A 15,695-nucleotide genomic window follows, 5' to 3' on the forward strand; every position below is an offset into this window, starting at 1 on the left:
AAAATTTTGAGTAGCGTTAATACGACAAAGGGAACTATGAATAAGTGGCGCGCATTTGGGGATACCAGTTAATAATTGTAGGCAAATTAGCTATTTTATAACGAACAATAGAAGTATGTAATTGGCTATTTATATTCAAAGAGTGTAGGGAGTAATAAGTAGAAAATTATCATGAAGTAAGATTATTGTTAGATTGGTTAAGAAATTAAAACGTTGAGGTAATTGAAGTATTTGACAAATACATATAAAATATTTATTTGAAAATTATTGTTGTAGCACAATATAAAATGAAACGTATTACTAGAATAGTTAAGCTAGGATAGTGTCCAGATAAATAGGAAATTTTAGTTCAAAAATAAATTCTACGGTTAAAATTTGGCTATTTTGAGATAAGGATTTGCAGAAGAAAAGCGAGAGCTGGCAATGTCAACGTTGTCGACTTTGGTAAGCTTGGCGTCGTTTGGTCGCTTGGCGCGAAATACAGAGGTCCGGGAGAGAAGCTATAAATAGAGGTGACACAAAAAGGGCGGAGGCCAGATGGATTTAGATTTCGTAAGAGTCAACATCGTTATTTTGCTAGTCGGGGGGTTTAGTTTCTGTGCGCCATTTTGTTAACAAATTAGAGTCAATAGTATCGGATAATTTTATTTCATTAAATTTAATTGGGGTTGGCTTTTATTTAATTATTATAAATTAATTTTAATTTACAAGAAATATGAGTATTTCTTCAGGAAGTAAAGTGTCGGGTCTTGATCATTAATCTGCGGAATAATGATTAACTCTCTGGTTTTTAATTTTTTGAAATATAGTGCTGATTTTCATTCGGAAAATCTTGTGTGAGGGGATCTTTGCGTCTTGTGGCGGTGAAGTCCTTATTTGTTCTTGTAGTGTGGAGTGATCGTTTTATAGCGTTTCATTTCAGCCTACGTATATTTTGTACTAACCATAACTTTTCTGTGTTTTCCCAACTTAATGGAAATGACTTTGGTTCCTCCATAACGTACCTTGGTTGAGCTTTAGTCCGTTTATATCGTCTGATACCTAACGTGACAACAGTAGATGATATAGGCTTCCACTTCCTGAAGCTGTGGCGGCTTCAGCGGCAAATTACTGTCGTACCAGCCACCAGTGGATTTGTTTGTCTTTTGTAACGACTAAGTAGCGCTCGTCGAGTGAATGCGTGTCTTGTTGACGCTTGGTTTGTACTTAAGAAACTCAGAATTCCTGCCCCTATTTATTTACGTATTTATGCACAACGTTAGGTATTCTGCTGTTCCGCGGGGCTCCCGTCATAGGGACTTTCCTTCGGAAAGTTGAGAGCTCAGCACTTTTAGGGACCGATAGGGTTTTAGGTATACACACCATCATTGTTGATAGAGATTAGAAGAAATTCATTGCACCGTGAATTTCTACATTACACTAAATGTACATGTGGATTATTCCTAGTTTTGCTAATCACAGACAGAGAGTAGGGGCCTCAGGCAAGCTAAAGTACATTGTAGGATTTATTAGGGCTATATAGGTAGGGAGTTCATAGGGCTTAGCTAGAGTAGCGTTTCCTTACACCGGGAAAAGTTACTATTTTATTTTCAAATGACCAACAATTAGTTCACCTATGAGGGTTTTCTCCAAATTGCTAAACTCCAACACAGAGCTAGGGAAGCTTAAACTCGCACACACATAGTTTTAAGGCATAAATTAGATTTTAAGAAAATAAATAAAACATAATTTATTTAAGTACTTACGTCAAAACTTCATTATACAAAACTTAGTTCATAAGAACTTGACTACGAATAACTTTATTAAAATTAGTAAGTTGACTTCAATTTAAAACAAAATACGGTTTGATCATTTTGTTAAGATAAATAACAATAACATATTTTAGCTGTCTTTCCTATAATGAATAAGCGGAAATTGATATGACACGATCTCATAGCTAAGTGGACAATTAAATGCCAGATAACTTACTGAATAATATTTAACACAAATTATCATCTAATTCGATTTGAATTACGATTGCCAGCTAAAATAAGCTTTGTTTTGATAAAATTAATATCAAACATCATATTCATACTTTTGATCAAGATCTCATCAAATTATGTCTAGTAATAAGTTAGAGATAAATCGTAGAGGGTTTTGGACCATCTATCAATTAAAATACAAAAGTCTTTCGTGTTATAAATACATACTAGCTGTTTTAGTTGTCGTACCTACTTACATTGAGTGAACGGATGTAGAAATCCTGACTACGGTCGATAGCTTACGTTGACACATACCAGGCAACAGTCTATCTGGAAATTTACGTACTTTTCATTCGATCTCGATTTAAACATATTGATTAAGGATTGATAGTTGAAACAGTTTATTGTTCATTAAAATATATGAATTGAGACAAAACTAGTCATAGACGAGTCCAAAACCTAATACAGAGGTTATCTTGAATACCCAAGGGTTATCTAGTTATAAGCTAGTTAGATTATTATTAACGCTTGTGTTCTGGGCGTAAAGTATAGAAATCGGTACTTACTTTCTGCTTTACTCTGGTAACGCCAAATGCTGGTAGAACTAGAAATTAGACTAAGTAGATAGCTCATTAAAATAAGTGAAAGTCACTATGAGATTAGTAATTATACCAAAATAAAATTATGTCAAATTAGACATTCCATATATCTAAGATAGATAAGACATAATCTAAATTAAGAGATACTAGTGCCTATAGTAAATGAATAGCTGTAGTGTCTAAACTCATTCCTGAACTAATTATCAAAGTTATAATTAAGCATCTCATAGAGTATTCTAATATAAGCATAGAATAAGTAACCATAAGTCTAAAATTAGATTCAACTTGTTACAAAACATTGTGTTTGTATTTCCATACTTTGATTTGAATGCACCGAAAGTTAGTGCTTAGTCTAGTAAAATCACAACTTGACATATCCATAGAGATATATTGCTCTGGTGTGCGAAAGGAAAGAGTCGGGGGTGGAGGAGAGATCTCCGAGACCTTTGGTCTCGGTATTAAACTTAGTTTTAAGTCAAAATAGATTCAGAAGTAATACAAACACAAACTCTATCCGTAGTAGAAAATTTTCCTCTCATTTTTCCAAACTGATTATTCTAGGTAACCTGAAAGATCCATTTCTAGAACCATCCAGTCTAAACATACTAGTATATCTAAATTCACATCTCAGTAATTAAAGTTTCACCCTAAAGTTCAGTAGAGTTCAATCTAGAGTCAAAATTATCACGAAGTTAGGTACTGCTTAATTAATTATAACATTAGAAACACAACTGTAGGCTTTTCAAATTAATTCTCAAATAAAAGCACTTAGGTTATTGCTGGGCATAAGGTAGGTCCTAATCCACTAGACGATTCACGATCACAAGGCCATTAGATAGGTTATTCAATTTGTTGGCCGTGACCAGCAAAGTACAAGTCAGTACAGGAGTACAAGTTAAAGATAATTCAAACAAAAAATACTGTATTAATATCATCACCTAATTAACTGGCAGTAAGACCTATTACAATTTGGTGCCGTGACCAGGATGAACTTAATTTAATTTACTTAAGTAATTTAGAGTTTGGTGTTAGTTTAATCATAGTCTGTTTACAGTTTGCAAAGCTGTGAGCTAGAATACAAACAAAAGTAGAAAGAAAATCATGACCAAAATGAGTATTTAATTAATAACATAGATAAAATAATAACAAGTGTTGTAAATAAAAAGATTTGAGGTTAAGAATTAATTAGATATAGATTGTAGTAAGTAAAAGATAGGTAATATAGCATAAAATCAGTAACGTTTTCCAAAACAGTGGTTGTTCTTTTAGACTGCCACAATTTGCTGTTCGTGAAATGGAGTTTGAGATTAATTTGAATTAAAGTTGTGATAGTATAGAGAATCAGCTCTCTCATTCTGAGAGGAGACCTGTGTGCTTAGTAGTAGGATATGCATAGACTGGGGTGATGATGATGATGATTATAATCAGTGTAATAGCAGTATGGAGATAGGAATAACTTGAGAATAGTTAAATAATTTAATAAATTTAGCGGGTCACAACATAAAGAACTTCTTGTCGAAATGAAGACGGTCGTAAGCACTTCCTATTTTTAATTCACTTCACTAAAAACACAGATAGTTTATTCTTGATTGACGAACATTCACAGAAGTAAGACGAGGGTCCACCCTTGGTTAAAAGCTGCAATGATCACAAGATCTAGGCGTGATGTAGGAGTAATCGATGCACTGTTTCTTCGGCCTTAGTAATGAATAGTCATCTGTTTCATTAGAAGTAGCGTAGACAGTTTAGTAATATCAGATTTGAGAGCTAAGCGGATTCAAAACTCAAATAAAAGTAGCGTTTGCTTTTGTTGCGAGTTGACAGTTAGAAGTTAGAATTACAGGGCGTGTACAGGGCTACTACGAATCGAAAATCAAAGTTCGTATCGCATCGTCTCTTTTACTCGCATATTAAATGACTTAAGCGTCGGCGGGACGGCAACATGCGAGGTTCGAGTTTTGCACTTCGTGGTATAGGGCCAGACTTCACACATGCGCATGCGTAGACGTGAAACAAGACGCCATTTTAGATATGAAAAAATACCGGTCAAACGACATTTCATACATCAAAAGTTAGAGAGAGATAGCAATATTTTAGTTTAAGCCCAAGCAAAGCTCGGTTGCCCAGACATTCTTAAGTAATAGGGGAAATGAATTATGTATTAATTACTCAGGATTAGTATAATGAGAAGTTTTGCTTTAATCAGATTAGTCATGAGTAAAATAATTTAGTCACAATGCCTAGAAAGTAGAGCGCAGAGAATAGAAGTTGATCTAAGCAAAACAGTAATATATGATAGATTTACAGATCAGAAATTAACATAAAGTAAAAATCTGTTACTTTAGAATTTAATTTATGAGGGGAAAGCGAGAAAGTCAATTACAATTTATTACATTAAGTTTTACTTGTAAATAGTTGGTATAAACAAATCAGTAAATAACTAACAGGGTCGCTTTGTTGTTATATGAAAGTTGAGACAATTGTTATTAATAGTTTACCAAATTAATGATTGAGTAATTAATGAAATGATAATAGTAGAGGGTTATAGGTAAAGAAATGAAACAATACACCAAAAATTAATCATAGCACTTAAAAGCGTTTAAAATATTTTATTAAGAGGAAGATGTCTGCGGACAGCGGTATAGTTAGAGTGAGAATAGTTCCTTGATTATGTAGCAGGAGTGCACACAAGTTCAAATCGTGAGAGGTAGACACTAGTTCAATCCATGCTCAAGTATGTGTGATATAGTGATGTTCAGCGCTCATCTGTCATTAGATTATCACACTTTCTGTAAATAAAAGAAAGAAATAAATAACAGAAAGAGTAGTTTGAAGTTAGAGTAGAATGAATTTTAATTGGGTTTTAGCTTACACAAACATTTGGAGTTAAATGTCACTTGAATGTAATAACAATAAAGAAATAATTTAACAGTTGAAATTTTATAAGATTATGACATAGTGAGGTTAAGAAAGTTAGTACATACCATTCAATGTCAACAACAATGGGCTGTTGTGGGGTCTGGCTTCATTGAATGAGCTCAGTAAATTTAAATTTCATTATAAGAGCGATCCGAGTGAGCTTTAGACATTTTACATTTGAGATACACTGGCGAGGTTTTATCTGAAAGATAAAAGGCATTATTATTACACAGTTAACACTTGGACGTATTTAAAACGCGAGCACTGTTAATACCGTTTAAAACAATAGTTAGTTACTGTCGAAACTTGAGTCCAAATCAATAGTTACAGTTAGATCATAGAACGTAAGTTATGTCGGCGGCACTCACCTGTTAAATTATAAACTCGCGGATACGGAAAGTTTTAGTTATCTTTAAATACTTTTAGTGTAATAAAGACAAGCGTAAGTTCATAGTAAATTGAGGTTAGAACCTTTCTTTGACGATAGAATTATAGTGTTGACGTTGGCAGCTGCGCGGTGACAGATAGCGAAGGGCGGTACGAGTATTTATTTTTAAATTGCGCGTAAGCGAGGTAAAGGGTTCACGTCCATAGATACGAAACGTGGCGACTTGGAAGCGGAAAATTTAGGTGTACTTTATATTAAAATTAGGGCGATATGAGAAACAAATTTGAAATATAAAACGTATTAAAGAAAAATCAAACCACATAAAATAGAAGTTAGACTGTTATCGTTAAGGTTTAAATTTATTCAAAATCAGTTATTAAGCGGTCAAATTAGATGTAATATTAACGTAAAGAATTTTATGAATAAGGGGGGAGATGAATTAAAATTTAGAAATAAAATACTTTACCAAGAACAGCAGTGTAAATAAAAATAAAATAAAGTAAGGCACTGTAGTTAAAGTACAAAATTTTATTATTTGTAGTATAAAAGGGTCAATGGAAATAAATGATAGAGGAATGTGGATTGTATTAGAGGGGGAAAATAGTTAGTTAAATTTCATGCACCTGAACCAGAAAATAAAATTAACCACAGTAGAGGATTCAGGGGTTCGCAACTCAACTGGACCGTGACCGAATAAGTTTTCTCAGTGATAAGTTGATTGGCTAAGTTCGAGACATATTTACGTGGAGCTAAAGTGATAATTTTAATAGACCATAAGGCGCTAATATTTGTCTAGAATTAGAGATTATATAATGTTAGAGTGACTAGGTGGATAAATTATTTAGAACAATTCAATTATATATACATAATAGGAAAACATAGTAGCAGATGTATTATCAAGATATGTATGTATGTAAACTCTTTATAGTACAAAATAGGTAAACAAACACAGTTGACAACCGATGAGATAACTATATGTAGAAAGGCGGACTTATCCTCTACCAGTCAACCTTTGAGTGGATGAGAGGAGCATTTAGATATTTATATCTGAGAGAGATTTATGATAGGGGGATAAGATAAAGCTACCTGAGATATTATTAAACAGATTCTGGGGTAAATAAAGAGTTGTTAAAAAATACTTAGAAAATATTTCAGAATTACATATTGATTTACAAATAGCCGCGGTACTCTTCTTTGCTATCCTTCGCTGTCGAAAACAGCTTGTTTTACAAAAAATGCTTTATGTATGATAGTGTAAAAGTATATAATAATCTACCATAGAAATAAGTAACTTTGACATGCCTGAGTATAATATGAATTACGTAAATTTTGTTTAGATAAGTGTTATTATGGCATTAATAATTATTTTGATCCAATAAGCGAATAACTTTAAATTTCATCTTCTGAGTTTGACATAATATAGTATTTTAATGTTATTTAATATGGTACAAATCAATAGTTTATAAGAAAATTTGCATGCTTGTTTAAGTAAAATGTATGCACTCAAAAACGCTTCTCCAACTTATTTACTACTACATTTTCGCAAATAAATATTTTTATTCTTAAATCATATTAGAAATGCTTAAACAGGGGAAATAAGTCATTATAAAGGGATAAATAACATGCTTAAGAGATATGTAGAATAGAAAAATGACATTTTATATTTTTATGACATGGGAAACAGGGGAAACGGTAATAGTAGTGACAGGAATAAATAGAAAGGTATATGTACAACTTGTAAGAGAAATCAATATGTAGAAATTAGTATGTAAATAAATTTGAAGCATAAGTATAAATAGTATAAATGAAGGGTATATGTAAAAGCTACTAATCCTATATAAAAATGTATGTTCTAGTAGAACCAATACAACGAAGATGAGGGGAAAATTTTATGCAGTACATTAGTCTAGGTACTACCAGTGAAACTATTAGAAAGAAAAAAAAAAAAAAAGAAAATGGTTGAAGTAGATTCTGAGACACACAAGATAAGAGTTATTTAGTTATGTTTTAATATTTATTTGGGAACACACAGTACATTATTTTAAACCTAAACATAGTTACTATTTTCATTAACAATAGGCTGCCACCAGTTATTAAACACATTGAATTATATAAAATAAGTTGTATCTGGTTGAAATTAATTAAAATAAAAGAATAAAAATAGAGATTAATTAGAATACAGGTTGACATTTCAGTTAAACCACCTGTACAATGCTTATTAATTAGTGGATAAATTTAAATTAGATTAGCTTTTGTTAATTGTTGGTTATTATGCTAGTAGTGTTTAAAATAAATTTAATTAACTACATTAAGACAAGTAGGGTAATTAAGATAGAAATAAAATTATGCAGTGTTGTGAGTGGTTGATGAAGTAACGGTGGGTATGAAAATAGGGGAAACGATAGAGGGAGGCGGTATGGAATTCTGAAAGTAAAATCACCCTTAAAACACATACAAATAGAAATGAAAAATTAATTTAACATAAAATTAGCTTAGATTACAGGTCTGTATTATAATTATTAATTATTTAACTGAGTAATAAAAATTGTAAGCAGGGAAAATTAAACTTAAAAGCTAGTAAATTATAGTGTAACCTTATGTTGCAGCATTTACATTAACTAGAAAAAATGTTATACAATGTTGAAAGGAAAAAGGGAGTAAGCGCCAGTTGTAGATAAGTTTAAAAGAATAGAAGTTTATTTTCCTCGGAGTGGTCATTCGCCAAAGTTATTACAGAGTTGTGGGCCATGTCGTTATTGTGTTGAATCTGAAAGAAAATGTAGACGGTTAGCATTGACATTTGGTTAGGACAATAACAACATTTTAGATTGGTAGAAACATAAGAAAAAAATTACGATATTCACCTTGCGATTGTAAGCTCCGGCTTTTCGGTTGATGTCAGACAAGATGAGGGGTACAGTAGAGATTTCAATTAAGTACATTAGTGGGACAGCAGAACCTTGGGTTTCATTCTTCGCGACGATCCCAATTTCACAGATAAAGAGACATGACAGCGATCATAGAGACAAGGAAATTTCAGCAACAATTTATCGGATCTGGTGACAGACATTATAATTCTTTTCCTCTTGCAAACGATTGAACCACGCAGCGTTTCACTTAGTTAGTTACCAAAGTATCCAAAGTAAGCGTCTAAAGTTGAGATAGTAGGAAGAGTTTGATGATGCGCGCGCAGATTAGCTTCTTAATAATTAGTGTACAAATTTAAAATTAAATTTAATAACATAGCGTTAATGTAATTAAGAATGCGTCTATTGAAACGGCAATAATTACGATACGATTTGCTTTGACAGGATTTGACATTTGATTTGAGAGGTTGCCGTAGAGAAGAAAAGTTAGTCACATTGTAGGAAAATTATAACGGAATTTGCGTGTTTTAAAGGTGACTCAAACGGACGTACGGTCGGTAGCTAACAGTAAGAGTAATGGTTAGTTCACAAAAAATATAGATTGCAGTTCGGAAATGAATCTTAAAGGGTCTTAAATTTATTAATTTAAATTGAGTAAAGGATGTTAAGTTAAAGTTTCAAAAAAGAGGGGAAAAGGAGAGGAAGTATATTATAAGTATAAGTTAATGCCGAGTTGTCAAACAAGTTAGATAGTTAGATACTATAATGATAGGTGGTTTAATAAACGCATTTTGATATTAAAAAGGGGTAAAGCGAAACGCAAAAGTAAATTTGGTTTTGTGCCAAATTAATGTTTTAGAGCTGAGTTAAGAGTGTAGAAATAGAATTATTATGGTATCTAAATTGATGACCTAAATTAAGAGTAGATAGAATATTTACAGTAGTATTAGAAATTTTAGCAAATTATATTATAAGCGTTTGGTAGTTAATATGTAGACAGTAAGAGTAGATTTTATGATATGTATATATTAGGCTTAAGTACCTGGAAAAAAAAAAACACACGTAGGAAAAGGTGATAAATGGGAAGGATATTTATGATTAGGATAGGGTAGGAAAAAATAATGTTGATGGGAACTATCATTGAAAAAAAAGGGGTTAAGAAATAATTTTAAAAGTAAAACAAAAGAAGTCTGGTTATACTAATTGGGGTTATTGATTGTTCAAGACAGCGAGCAATAATGAAACAAAAAAAAATGAAAGAGTGGTGATGGAAATGTTGTGTGATATTATATGCTAGACCAACGTGAGGGGGTTCTGAAAAGAGAGTGAAGTATATCTAAGGAAATGAGGGTCTTGAATAATTAACAATTCTGTAGTACAATCGGATCATTTATTGGTAGTTATAATTGAACACATTACACTTACAACTAGAATTCTTGATAGAGGTGTTAGGATAGGCCAGTAGGCAAAATCAGTTTTGTAGACTGCGTTCAAGGATTTTAGTACTCTACTAGTGGACAGAACTAAAAATTTACACTACACATGCTCCAAGACTAGGAAGTCATTATTGAAGGCTAAGTCTGGACTGGGAGGCAAATGGATTGGGCATTTTGACCTTCTGGTAAGTGAATAATCGAAAGGAATGCCTGGGCTTAAGGAGAGAATCGTAGTTCTACTAGGACTTGATAGTTAGACCTTGCTATCATGCTTTTATTAGAAGCTGAGATACGATTTACTACTAGAGTTATCTTGCCTCACAACCAAGATCTTTCGCAGAGTCTTAGACATTCTGACTGGATTGTAACTGTGTTCATATCTGTGAGTTTCAACACTGGTTCAAATGTAGGCTAGAAATAGTGATAGTCTTAGCTTGGTTAAAAACACACCACACAAACACATTTCAATTATAAAGACTAATAAAATTTTATTTTAAATTTTAAATATTGACATAAGTGTGATAGACCAATTCGGGCGTTAAATTGTATATTAACTACTTCTTAGTCTATCAAGGGGAAAAGCTGTAACGGTTCGGATGTGTCACACGACCGTCACTGGGAATAAATTAGTAGAAAATTGTTAGTGGGGCCATCTATGAAGGTTTGATGGAAACTCGAAACAAAAACATGTCGACAAAGACAGTTAAATAAGAGTAATTGAGATTAGAATGTCGATGTAATTAAAGCAGGGATAATTTAGCAGTCAATTTAATGAGTAAATGTTAAATTTAATTGGAGATTAGAATTGTGTTGTTCGGGTATAATAATTAATGTAAAAAAACGCCATCTATGGTCAATTAAAGGAATTAATGGTAGGCGTCATGGAAAATTAGTGAACTAATGCCGAACTGGGTTTAGCGGCAGATTAACCTGGGAGGCTATTTAGTTAGTTTCACGTGGGAATTATAGAGGTCGCTTTAGGTAATGGAAATGTAAATTTTATCTAAAAACAAGAAATATGGTCACAAATTCATCAAAAATAGACTTGATATAGTAATAGAATCATTAGTATTAGTCTACAGTAGATCTTAGATACATTTGATGTTAATAATTATGTTAATTTAAAGAAATATCAACGGAAGCATCATGGAAACGGCAAGTTGTCGAAATTAGCTAAATAAGTTAAGAAAAACCGAAAATGCAAGCATTACGTAATCGTAGTATAGATCATTGGTTCATTATCTATTATAAATTTAAGTTTTCATTCAAAACGGAGTAGTATTAGCAGAGTAATTACACATTTAGTTATGATGAAATTACAAGCACTCTGTCGCACTGACTTAAAGTAGGAACGTGGCGAAATTATAAGCAAATTTTGAGTAGCGTTAATACGACAAAGGGAACTATGAATAAGTGGCGCGAATTTGGGGATACCAGTTAATAATTGTAGGCAAATTAGCTATTTTATAACGAACAATAGAAGTATGTAATTGGCTATTTATATTCAAAGAGTGTAGGGAGTAATAAGTAGAAAATTATCATTAGAAGTAAGATTATTGTTAGATAGGTTAAGAAATTAAAACGTTGAGGTAAAATTGAAGTATTTGACAAATACATATAAATATTTATTGAAAATTATTGTTGTAGCACAATATAAAAATGAAACGTATTTACTAGAATAGTTAAGCTAGGATAGTGTCAAGATAAATAGGAAATTTTAGTTCAAAAATAAATTCTACGGTTAAAATTTGGCTATTTTGAGATAAGGATTTGGCAGAAGAAAAAGCGAGAGCTGGCAATGTCAACGTTGTCGACTTTGGTAAGCTTGGCGTCGTTTGGTCGCTTGGCGCGAAAATACCAGAGGTCCCGGGAGAGAAGCTATAAATAGAGGTGACACAAAAAGGGCGGAGGCCAGATGGATTTAGATTTCGTAGAGTCAACATCGTTATTTTGCTAGTCGGGGGGTTTAGTTTCTGTGCGCCATTTTGTTAACAAATTAGAGTCAATAGTATCGGATAATTTTATTTCATTAATTTTAATTGGGGATTGCTTTTATTTAATTATAAATTAATTTTAATTTACAAGAAATATGAGTATTTCTTCAGGAAGTAAAGTGTCGGGGTCTTGATCATTAATCTGCGGAATAATGATTAACTCTCTGGTTTTTTAATTATTTGTGAAATATCTAGTGCTGATTTTCATTCGGAAAATCTTTGTGTGAGGGGATCTTTGCGGTCTTGTGGCGGTGAAGTCCCTTATTTGTTCTTGTAGTGTGGAGTGATCGTTTTATAGCGTTTCATTTCAGCCTACGTATATTTTGTACTAACCCATAACTTTTCTGTGTTTTTCCCAACTTAATGGAAATGACTTTGGTTCCTCCATAACGTACCTTGGTTGAGCTTTAAGTCCGTTTATATCGTCTGATACCTAACGGTGACAACAGTAGATGATATAGGCTTCCACTTCCTGAAGCTGTGGCGGCTTCAGCGGCAAATTACTGTCGTACCAGCCACCAGTGGATTCTGTTTGTCTTTTGTAACGACTAAGTAGCGCTCGTCGAAGTGAATGCGTGTCTTGTTGACGCTTGGTTTGTACTTAAGAAACTCAGAATTCCTGTCCCCTATTTATTTACGTATTTATGCACAACGTTAGGTATTCTGCTGTTCCGCGGGGCTCTCCGTCATAGGGACTTTCCTTCGGGAAAGTTGAGAGCTCAGCACCTTTTAGGGACCGATAGGGCTTTAGGTATACACACCATCATTGTTGATAGGAGATTAGAAGAAATTCATTGCACCGTGAATTTCTACATTACACTAAATGTACATGTGGGATTAATTCCCTAGTTTTGCTAATCACAGACAGAGAGTAGGGGCCTCAGGCAAGCTTAAAGTACAATTGTAGGATTTATTAGGGCTATATAGGTAGGGAAGTTCATAGGGCTTAGCTAGAGTAGCGTTTCCTTACACCGGGAAAAGTTACTATTTTAACTCACCACACAATTAGTTCACCTATGAGGGTTTTCCTCCAAATTGCTAAACTCCAACACAGAGCTAGGGAAAGCTTAAACTCGCACACACATAGTTTTAAGGCATAAATTAGATTTTAAGAAAAGAGAATAAAACATAAAATTTATTTAAGTACTTACGTCAAAACTTCATTATACAAAACTTAGTTCATAAGAACTTGACTACGAATAACTTTATTAAAATTAGTAAGTTGACTTCAATTTAAAACCAAAATACGGTTTGATCATTTTGTTAAGAGTAAATAACAATAACATATTTTAGCTGTCTTTCCTATAATGAATAAGCGGGAATTGATATGACACGATCTCATAGCTAAGTGGACAATTAAATGCCAGATAACTTACTGAATAATATTTAACACAATTATCATCTAATTTCGATTTGAATTACGATTGCCAGCTAAAATAAGCTTTGTTTTGATAAAATTAATATCAAACATCATATTCATACTTTTGATCAAGATCTCATCAAATTATGTCTAGTAATAAGTTAGAGATAAAATCGTAGAGGGTTTTGGACCATCTATCAATTAAAATACAAAAGTCTTTCGTGTTATAAATACATACTAGCTGTTTTAGTTGTCGTACCTACTTACATTGAGTGAACGGATGTAGAAATCCTGACTACGGTCGATAGCTTACGTTGACACATACCAGGCAACAGTCTATCTGGAAATTTACGTACTTTTCATTCGATCTCGATTTAAACATAATTGATTAAGGATTGATAGTTGAAACAGTTTATTGTTCATTTAAAATATATGAATTGAGACAAAACTAGTCATAGACGAGTCCAAAACCTAATACAGAGGTTATCTTGAATACCCAAGGGTTATCTAGTTATAAGCTAGTTAGATTATTATTAACGCTTGTGTTCTGGGCGTAAAGTATAGAAATCGGTACTTACTTTCTGCTTTACTCTGGTAACGCCAAATGCTGGTAGAACTAGAAAATTAGACTAAGTAGATAGCTCATTAAAATAAGTGAAAGTCACTATGAGATTAGTAATTATACCAAAATAAAATTATGTCAAATTAGACATTCCATATATCTAAGATGGATAAGACATAATCTAAATTAAGAGATACTAGTGCCTATAGTAAATGAATAGCTGTAGTGTCTAAACTCATTCCTGAACTAATTATCAAAGTTATAATTAAGCATCTCATAGAGTATTCTAATATAAGCATAGAATAAGTAACCATAAGTCTAAAATTAGATTCAACTTGTTACAAAACATTGTGTTTGTATTTCCATACTTTGATTTGAATGCACCGAAAGTTAGTGCTTAGTCTAGTAAAATCACAACTTGACATATCCATAGAGATATATTGCTCTGGTGTGCGAAAGGAAAGAGTCGGGGGTGGAGGTAGAGACTCTCCGAGACCTTGGTCTCGGTATTAAACTTAGTTTTAAGTCAAAATAGATTCAGAAGTAATACAAACACAAACTCTATCCGTAGTGAAAATATTTCCTCTCATTTTTCCAAACTGATTATTCTAGGTAACCTGAAAGATCCATTTCTAGAACCATCCAGTCTAAACATACTAGTATATCTAAATTCACATCTCAGTAATTAAAGTTTCACCCTAAAGTTCAGTAGAGTTCAATCTAGAGTCAAAATTTATCAAGTTAGGTACTGCTTAATTAATTATAACATTAGAAACACAACTGTAGGCTTTTCAAATTAATTCTCAAATAAAAGCACTTAGGTTATTGCTGGGCATAAGGTAGGTTCCTAATCCACTAGACGATTCAAAATCACAAGGCCATTAGAAGGGTTATTACAATTTGTTGGCCGTGACCATAAGTACAGTCAAGTACAAGTACAATTAAAGATAATTAAAAAAAATACTTATTATATCATCACCTATTGCTGGCAATAAAGACCTATTACGCTGTCACAAAAAAAAGTAGAAATAGCAGTATGCTTTACTAATGATTCATTCTACAGGCATCAGGGGACATCGTTTCAGAAAAACGCTGCTCTTCGATTTTTCTTGATTCCACCTAATTGGATTGATGGAGTAGCTTTGGCAAATCTGTCGGGCAAAGATAATGAATGAGGCTACTAGGACGAACTTTTCCGGAGGGGAACTATTCTGTGTGAAAACAGCAAGAGACATCCCTATCCCTCTCACCTACATAGCAGGTTCGGTCACGAGGGGAGCTTTAAACATTATGGAAGTTCTTGACAGTTTGATATACTTGAAGTATTCGGTTAACAAGATTGCATTATAATAAATTGAGCTTAACAGAATGGCCCCAAGTTACTCTTTATCTGACTCGGGGGTAAACATTACGTAACAGCTCCGGAAATCTCGACGGCGATTGGATGAAATTAGGGAATTGTAAACACACGTGATCTAGAGCGTTGTTTGTGCATCCTACCTTGAATAGACGTGGGCCAGGCCTTTCACGGCTTGATGAAATACAAACTGTGTCACCAGGTAGAGAAGGTACCTGCCAAAATTTTCGACAGCGTTTGTATACAAAGTAC

At 33.0% G+C, this 15,695-nt stretch overlaps 1 protein-coding gene and 1 long non-coding RNA gene across 2 annotated transcripts in view; both read right to left on the bottom strand.

Moving 5' to 3' along the window:
* The window catches only part of LOC141429691 (semaphorin-2A-like), a 526,100-nt gene that overhangs the window by 461,490 nt on the left and 48,915 nt on the right, over positions 1–15,695 (bottom strand). The window lies entirely within an intron of this gene.
* On the bottom strand, positions 5,136–6,218 carry LOC141429420 (uncharacterized). Its single transcript, XR_012451534.1, has 3 exons — positions 5,848–6,218; positions 5,545–5,681; positions 5,136–5,349 (listed from the first exon to the last, which is right to left on the bottom strand). It is a non-coding gene; the product is annotated as an uncharacterized lncRNA (long non-coding RNA).

Source organism: Choristoneura fumiferana, chromosome 7 (assembly GCF_025370935.1).
Source record: "Choristoneura fumiferana chromosome 7, NRCan_CFum_1, whole genome shotgun sequence".
Taxonomy (NCBI): Eukaryota; Metazoa; Arthropoda; class Insecta; order Lepidoptera; family Tortricidae; genus Choristoneura; species Choristoneura fumiferana.